This window comes from Neophocaena asiaeorientalis, unplaced genomic scaffold (assembly GCF_003031525.2).
Source record: "Neophocaena asiaeorientalis asiaeorientalis breed wild unplaced genomic scaffold, Neophocaena_asiaeorientalis_V1.1 scaffold57, whole genome shotgun sequence".
Classification (NCBI taxonomy): Eukaryota; Metazoa; Chordata; class Mammalia; order Artiodactyla; family Phocoenidae; genus Neophocaena; species Neophocaena asiaeorientalis.
This window is the reverse complement of record NW_020172731.1, coordinates 7943651-7952959: the sequence shown is the minus strand read 5'-3', so window position 1 is coordinate 7952959 and position 9309 is coordinate 7943651.

Below are 9309 nucleotides of genomic sequence, written 5' to 3'. Positions count from 1 at the left end.
GATACAATGCTTCAGGAGAATGCAAGGGAGCCCTACAGATGTGGTACACTTCCCTGTGTATTATTTTTAGTTTTCTATTCCTGCCTTTTATTTTGGGACTTGGCCCGCTTCCTTTGTAGTTTCCCCTTAACTTGTTCATACCTTTCTTTCTTATATAATGCATTTTAAGCTGCATTATTTTTCACCTCTCAAAGGAAACTCAAGGAATGTTGACCAGTTCAGAAACCCCTGCTAGTCTTGGCAACAACAGATTTCTTGGTTTGGAAACAACCTTGGACATCCAGGGTCACAGTTGACTTTCTAGTTATTTAATGAATCAGAGCTACAGAGGGATTGGAGACCAGAGCTTTGTAGATTTTGAACACCATTTCCATGAAATTATTTCATGCCTTGCAGAAATTGGAGGAATCTGAAAATGGACTCTGTTTTCAATAGATTTATACAAAAGCAAAATCCAGTTTAAAAAGTAAGGAGAAAGTCCAGGAAGTCTAGTTTAGGGCTAGTTCACCTTTTGTCTATGAGAAGTTAGGCAGTGTGGTTGGAGCAGCATTCATCTTGTACAATGTCAACGGAAGCAGAGTGAGGAGGTGGAAAGTAATGGTCCCCGTCTTTAAAGAGCCCTATAGAGAAACTGTGGAGATGGGACAGACAAAACTGAAACACACAGGTGCACAATGGAATCCTGTGTGGTAGTTTATGGTTCTTGGGTGGCAAGCAAAACAAAACAAAACTGAAAAAACTGACTTTGGCCAACTTCAACAAAAGTATAATTGGTAGGTTATGGGGTGTCTCACAAGATGGAAAAACAAAACACCTACTGAATCAATCAATTTGGAGGATGCAGGGCAGCTTGGGAGGTGCAGGTGACAGGAGTGAATAGACATCCTTGCTGGAGCGCTGCTGCTGGACAGAGAGCTACAGTGGTTTTCGGAATTCCTTTTAGGGGTATTACCCTCAGGCTTTGCGGCCTGTTTTAATGAAGAGCTCAGTGGTGACAAACATTCTTCCTTTGTAGGTGGATTTCATTTCTGGATATAGTCAAAGCCATTCAAAGCCCAGTCTGGCCAATGAAGTGTTGATTAATTTGGGCAGAACTGTTGTGGTAAAAAAAATCCCAGTTGTGTAAGATAACAGGATAAAATAACAAGTAGGAATAGGATTGGGGCAGGAAAGAGTACCTTGGGGAATCAAGATACTCACCCTGTGGTCTTAGGGTGTTAGGAAGTAAGGCCCCACCCTAGGTCATTTGTGTTGTTGGCGCTCTTGGGAGAATTGGTGTACCAAGTGTTTTTGTGGGTTGTGTTTCTCAAGTGTCTTTGTGGGTCGGTTGAAGCTTCTCAATGAATGGAGCAGAGGCATGACCTGGTTCAGATGGGACCGGCATGGGGACAAGGGCTGTGGTGTCAGTGGCGGGAAGCAGTCACCCTTTGACCTGTCTCATAGTCTGACCATTAACTTCTTTCTTTTTTTTTTTTCTTAAATGACTTTATTTGCTGTCAAAGACAAAAACATTATTACTCACAATTGCATTAAGGTTAAATTGTCTTTTTAAAAAATTCAGTTATTTAACATCAATGACTTTTTGTTCTTCACCTTGAAGTATATTTTTAAAAACCTCTTCCTGTCAATCCTACCTAAATAGCTACAACTTATGCTCAAACAGGAAAAACATATAATAAGTATACATATTGAAAGTGGGAATGATAAAGTAAATGTGATAAAATGTTAGCCTTTGAGGAATCCGGATGAAGGGTATATGGAAACAGTTTTTCTATTCTTGAAACTTTTCTGTAAATCTGAAATTAGGTCAAAGTAAAGGTTAAAAAAGTGATCACTGATATTTTGATCAGCCTTCCCATGTTGTTTCCTTTACTGTCTTTTCCTCATTGTCTTTACAACAATTAGGTCAACATAACACCTATTAAAAACCTTGAAAAGTTGCTACTCTTAGGAAATGTGCTCAGGATGGTGACCACCCCCTTGCTTCTGAGGCCCTGAAAAGCACTACTTGTCCATCTCTGAGTTTGCATGGGGGCCTTGACACCCAGAAGTAACAGGAAAAGCCAGGGCTGCATCATCGAGGGACCAGAACACCTGCTTTTTGCGGGTGGAAGTGCAGCAGGGCTACATCAAGACTGACTCTGACACCTGCAGTGAGTAAAGGCAATGACTGGCGGGAGGTGTCCACGCCTAAGGGAGATGATGTACCTGAGGCTGAGGAAGAGTTTCCCAGGGCAGATGCAAGATTCCTCTTAACGCTATGATCATTATCATTGTAAAGTACCACATCTGGTCAACATTATCTTCTCTTGTTTGTGCAATTATTTTTCAGGTGATAAAGGATTCACGGATCCAGCTATTCCACTTGGGTGTCTATCTGCAGAAAATGAAAACACTAACTTGAAAGACTGTCTGCAACCCCAAGTTCATTGCAGCATTATTTACAATAGCCAGGACATGGAAGGAACTTAAATGTCCGTTAATGAATGAATGGATAAAGAAGTGTGGTATATATACAATGGAATATTATTCAGTCATGAAAAAGAAATAAATCTCGCCATTTGTGACAACATGGATTAACCATGAGGGCATTATGTTAAGTGAAATAAGTCAGACAGAGAAATACTGTATGAGCTCACTTACATGTGGGAATCTAAAAAATAACAAGAGAAAACCAAGCTCATAGACACAAAGAATGGATTGGCAGTTGCCAGAGGCAGAGGTGGGAGGGGGAGGGGGCAAAATGGGTGAAAGCGGTCAAAAGGTACAAACTTCCTGTTATAAAATAATGGGGATTAACATACAGCATTGTGACTATATTTAATGCTACTATTTGTATTTGAAAGTTGCTGAGAGAGTAAAAGTTCTCATCACAAGAAAAGAATGTGTAACTATGTATGGTGATAGATATTCATTAGACTTGGGATCGTTTCTCAATGTATACAAGTATTGAATCATGCTGTACACCTGAAACTAATATCATGTTATATGCCAATTATGCCTCAATTAAAAAAGAATTAATGAACTATGGTTAGTTGTTCCTATTCAAGCAAGATTAATGTTCCATTTTCAGAGAAACACTCTAATGGATGGGGAAATGATTATATTTATGTATTTCCATCTTCATAGGTTGGCGGCAGTCACTGAGACTGCTCTGGTATGTCAGGGTTGTAATTCTGAAATTCAGGATCAATGTGAATTTTGACTGCTTGATGGATGTAAACTCAGATGGGAAAAACTGGGCCAGATGTTTTCACCTCTTCTAAGTGTCTGTTTTCTTTCCTTTAAGTGCTGGCTCTGCTGCCCTCATTTAGTTTTCTATGTGTTTTGAAGTAAGGAGAAAAAGTCTGAGAGGGAGTCGGTTTCCTGGGGAAGAATGCATGTGAGGGCATTGGGGTAAATCTTCTCAGACAAGTTGTTTACTCACTGACAAGGGAGCTGAAGTGTGTGTGGCTTTGGGGGACATTTTATTTGTGTCTTTTGGAATGACACACCTTGGGGGTGTTAAAGTGAACTCTACTCGTTATGCTGTGGGAAAAGTTTTTTCCTTAATGACTCGAAAACATGGGCTTGTTATTCTGAAAAAGCAGAGTACATCCTCATTCCACACAAACAATGTGACATGGACCTGGAGCCCGGCCAAGGTTTTCTATGAATAGAACTCAGCAAAGAGAGTGTTAGAAACACTTTGGATTCGCAGGGCAATCCTGGATGCTTGATCCCAACAAAGGAGATGATTTACCTGCTCTTCAAAGGTAGAAATTAAGAGGATTCCCTCTTGTCCTTCTACACAGCACCGGACCAGGGCTTCCTGGTGAGCATAGTAAGCTGAGATAATGTTGGCGCCTGCCACCTGAGAGACATTTGCTTTCGAATTGTTCTTCCAGAAGTAACCTGGATTTCGATGGAGAGAGTATACATAAATGATCTGCTTGGGGAGCGGTCGATGGTGTTGAGCAGGGAAGTGCCACCTGGTCCGGCCTGTACTGTGCTCTGCTAATGCCAGGCTTTGGTCTAGGCTTGTTTGATGACAAGGAAAAGAGATCCAATCAAAGGGGTTCAAGTTCAAGTTAAAAAAAAAAAGGTGGGTGAGTGGGTGGCTGTTTTTTTTTTGGTCATGCCTTGAGGCATGCGGGATCTTAGTTTCCCGAAACAGGGATCTAACCCGTGCCCTCTGCAGTGGAAGCGTGGAGTCCTAACCACTGGACCACCAGGGAAGTCCAGGGGGCTATTTTAAGGATATAGAAATCTTATAAAGTATGTCTGGCCCTGTGGGACTGGAGAGGTATCTGGAATAGAGACAACTCCTCTCTCTCCCTCTGTGGTCACTTTGTTCCTCATCTTGTCTCACTGTTTATGCCTGGTGCACTCTCCTCTCTAAGTGGCTTCTTCTGGATCATATCAATAATATCAATGGTAGCTTACACTTTTTTTTTTTTTTTTGCGGTATGCGGGCCTCTCACTGTTGTGGCCTCTCCCGTTGCGGAGCACAGGCTCCGGATGCGCAGGCTCAGCGGCCATGGCTCACGGGCCCAGCCGCTCCGCGGCATGTGGGATCTTCCCGGACCGGGGCACGAACCCGTGTCCCCTGCATCGGCAGGCGGACTCTCAACCACTGCGCCACCAGGGAAGCCCCGGTAGCTGCACAAGCTTTGTTCTAAGAGTTTTATATATATTAATTTGTTTAGGCTTCACAACAGCCCCATGAGGCAGGTACTATTTTTATACCCACTTATTAGATGAGTACTCTGAGGCATAGTGAGGTGGGGTAGCTTGCCCAGGGTTAGCAGCTAATATGTGGCAGAGCTGGGTCTCAAACTCAGTCATTTTGGCTCCGTTTTGGCTCCAGCTCTATTTTGACTTGCACAAGGTATTGCCATGTTTTGGCAGTAATTTTTTCCCCCAACTCTACATAACCTTTTATTTCTAGAGCTCAAACTCATTGGTTGACTATAGAGCAGTCTCTGGGTACATAAGCACAGATTTTTGAAAGAAATATTCTGCTTGGTCAACAGGCCAATTAATTCATCTTTTTGAAAAAATATTATCTATTGTAGCTCTTTCACTATGCATTCAAACTCTTTTTTGACGGTAAGTGACAGAAACCCAGTATAAAATCATTTAACTAAAAAAGGGAATTTATTAGTTCTCCTAACTGAGAAGCCCAGAAAGTAGGTCTTGCTAGTTTCAGGTCTTGCTTAATCCAGGCGCTACACTTATGTCATCAGGGTTCTGTCTCACTCTCCATCTCTCAGAAGCAGGGGTCAGCGATTGCTGGTCTAATGTAGTGACTACAGAACTTCCCAATAGCCTGACCTTAGGAGAAAGAAACACTTAGGTGCCAGGAGACGTGAATCTGGTCCATGTTGCACAGCCAGTGAAAGGTGTGAAATTGGGCAAGTAACTCAATCTCTCTGGGCCACAGTTTCCTTGTCTGGAAAATGAGGATCTTGGTTCACTGACCTCTAGAGACCCCTTTCACTTTTAAAAGTTTACTATTCTATCTTAAATTATACTTTGTTCCTCTGAGCCACAATGATTATCTTATTACTCAAAATGATTGAGAGCAGAAGAGTGAATCCAGCGAGGACATGTGTGAGCAGGGAGACTCACGGGCATACTGCAGAGCTGGCTTCCCATACAACACAATTCGATAACAGAGCTCTCACCTGCCCTCCAGTTTCTCCCACTGTCTAGCACAGTGCCTGAAACTCCAGTATTGACACAATTTAGGTTTTAGGTCAGAGACCCAAGTTATTCTGCACTATGCTTGCCCAGTTCTCTCTAATCACACTGACTTTAGTGCATCTTGTTCTCTTGTCTTTAATGCTCCCCTGACCCCCTTCCTTTGTTGATTTAACTCAGTCGTTCTTTAAATTTAATTCTAATTGTCCACTTTTTTAAGGAAACTTTCCCTAGATTCCTAGACTTGGCTAAATTACTCTCTGGTATGCTCTCCAAGCATCATGCAGTTTCTCTGCAGGCATCTATGAGAGATGCAATTATCTAGCAATTAGGCACACTAAGTCTTTTCTTGAGACCATAAGCTCCATGATGGTACAAACCGCATCTAATTATTTTTTCTCACCATTTATCTCTAGGAAGTAGCACAGTGCTTGGCATATAGTAAGGAGTCAATAAATGTGTGTTAAATTTTTAGTTTTAAGCTGGTTTACTTCATCAGGAAAAATTGTAGAAAGTGAAGTTTCCCTTCTGTGCATTTCTCTTCAACTTACATTCTACAGGTGTGGTCTGTGGTTGACTAAGAAAGTGATAGGTGAGGGGAAAAGGACCCGGAACTCCCACCCTCTCACTTAGTCAGGAGATAGCAGGTGTGATCAGGCTTTTCTTCCTTGGCATTTACCCTCTCCATGTAAACCCTTAACACCAAGCACCATGACGAACCAAAGACTCTCTTAGGAGACGCTATGTCCAACCCTCACTTGGTAGGATGTGAAAAACACCCTGCCTCTGAATTCACATACCCAGGGCATGCTTCTGTGTTAGCTAGTGTTCAGTGATCAAAGATAGAGCCTGGTTGTTGCTAACAGTGGCCATAAGAGGGGAAGCAGATCCATCTTTCAATCCACACCTCTTTTCACTATGTAAGAAAGAACTGCAACCTCCATGGGTCCTTGACACCTGGGCTGTGCCAGCTCAAGGACAGACCCCAAAGCAGAATAGGATGGTGACATTTGGCTTTACCTCGTTTCCTTCCATTCTCCTCAAGATCCTGGAGGACTGACTATGGTACTGACAAATCTGCTGAGAGAGTCAAGAGAGGGGGGAGCTCGCTAATGTGGAGAGGACGAATACAGCCATGCAGGTCTGCGCTGGAAACTCCAGCACGCTGCCCAGAGACTCCTTCAGGAATGAAGGATTGACTCATCATTTGCTGGGAGTGCTGCCAGCAGGCAGATGCCCTCAGCTGCCAGCTTCCTTTCAGAATTGCCTCTGCTAAGGAGAGTCTTTCTGCGGGGGGCTGCCTGCATACATAGACTAGCCAACATGGGGGTCTAAAGTCCCAGTCCCCTTGTCCCAGCATGAGACAGCTCTGAATGGTCTTCCCAGCTTCAAAACTCCCAGAAGGCTCCCCTGAGTTTTCTGTGGAGACAGCATCACAGGTCAGCTTTTCCCTCTGTCTAATCCTGTTCCCTTGGTCTCCCCCCACCCTCCCTCCCTTCCCTCCCACAGGTGTTGCTCCAAAGATGCTCCCTAATAAACCACTGGCACATTCATCTCCATCTCAGAGTTAGCTTCCCAGGGAACTCAACCTGTGAAAAGCAGCCAGCCTAGAGGGTACTGGGGGTTTCCACATAACTGCATTCGCTCACCAAGTTGTAGCCAGTGTGGTGCAACGGCTGCTTTTTTTGTGACCATTTGCCCTGAGTGGGTGCCTTTTTTTGGTAACTCTTCTGCCTGCAGGGGGCGCCTTTGTGTAGTTCATCAGCTGGGAGTAACCACTTTTGTAATTTATCTGCCTAGTGGGTGTTCTTTTGCAATCTGCCTTAAGCCACTAGAAAGTGTCTTTTGCCAACCCAAGCTTTCCATATTGCCAGTGTGCAGGCCTGTTGCTTAAGTTTGGATAAACTACAAAAAAGATAAAAATATTTCTGGGAAAAAAATCAAGGAGGAAGTGAAATATAGTGTCTTGGATTTGAGGAAAAAACTAAACTAAAAGGAAATTCCATAGGTAGTTCATCAGAGCTCAGGTCCTTGGGATTTTATTAATCTGAAGGGGAAAAATGCAAAACGGAAATCGCTCTTCAGAATTAAAGGCGACTCTTGAGGTGGCAGGAAAATGGCTGTGGAGTCCATTGCTATTTGTGCCTAAGCGGCACAATCAAAAATATTTTTCAGCGTTGTGTGGCACGTCCTGGGTATTGCAATAGCTCACCACAATACCATGCGCTCTTGGCAAACAATAGGCAGGAACCAGAGAAAAGGCACCACAATTCCATCAGGACTACTTAAATTTAATTTTAGGCCAAGTAAAAGAAACTCTAAATGGAATATCCAAAGTGTTCACAGAGTAAAAATAGAAAAATTCCATTGTAAAGAAGACTTGAGACAGTGAGATAGGTTTGAAGATTTGCTTTGAATTATTTGGATGTGTTACCTCCCTGGAGAGAATGTAAGCTCTTTAAAGACAGGGTAAGTCATTTTGTATCCTTGATAAATGTGGTCCAACATTTCACACGTACTAGTACAACAAGAGCAATAGTTAGGAATGAATGCATGAATCCAGCCCCTACTGATCAACCCTGGTCTTTTCACTAGATGCCTTTTCACTGATTTAGTCATTCAATAAATTTACTAGCTTCCCTCCATGAACCAGATCCTAGATCTGCAGAGGGAGAGGACAGACTATTATAGAGAGAGGATAATACAGTGGGCTAACCTCTGAAGTGAGGTGTTTCCAGGTCTACAAGGGACTCAAGGAAGCATCTCAGAGAAGGAGAACTGAGATATGTAGAGGGTTGTTGAGGCACAATGTAGGTCAATGAAATTTGAGGCAGAGGGAACAGCATATGCAAAGGCATGGAGATTTGTGAGATCATAGCACATCTGGGGAATATTAAGTAATTCCACATGGTTAATGGATGTAAGGGATGGAGGAATTTAAGACAAAGTTGTAGAAGCAGGTTCAAGGCAGATTATGCAAGGTCTTCAGTGCTGTATACAGGAGGTTGATTTTTCTCCTGTAGCAAACAAGTACAAACTGTACACGATTTTGTACTCAATTGTATAATGATGAATTCAATTGTATACTGGTGTAATGGACACAGAATGAAGGTGAAGAAGTGTTCTCTTAGCTTTGTCAAGGTAGATAGCCCAGTGATGAAACAATGAGAATGATGCGTACCAGCGTCAGGGAAGTTTGAGCTGTCAGGCTGTTTATTATGTGATGGGATGACCTCATATCCAGACCTGGAGAAACACAGATAGTACCCTTACATGCATAGAGAACTTTCAGTCCTCAAAGCTCCTCTAAATATGACACCATTTCGATCCTTACATGAGGCTGTGAGATGGGCAGGGGCAGAGATGTCCTAGACTCTCCAGTGGGGAGTTAAACAGTATATCTAAAATCACACAACAATTTATGGCAGATACCTCCTCTCTGTGGAAATTTACAGTTGCCAGAAGTGATCCATCTACTGGGAAGGCAGAAGCCTGCAGGTGGGCCTTTCCACACTATTAGTTAATAATCTCTGTGGAAATGTGGCCCTGGACGAGCAGACCCACTGAGGTACACACCTAAACAGGAGATGTGTCAGGGTAAGGTGACCCGAATTCAGAGTGCCG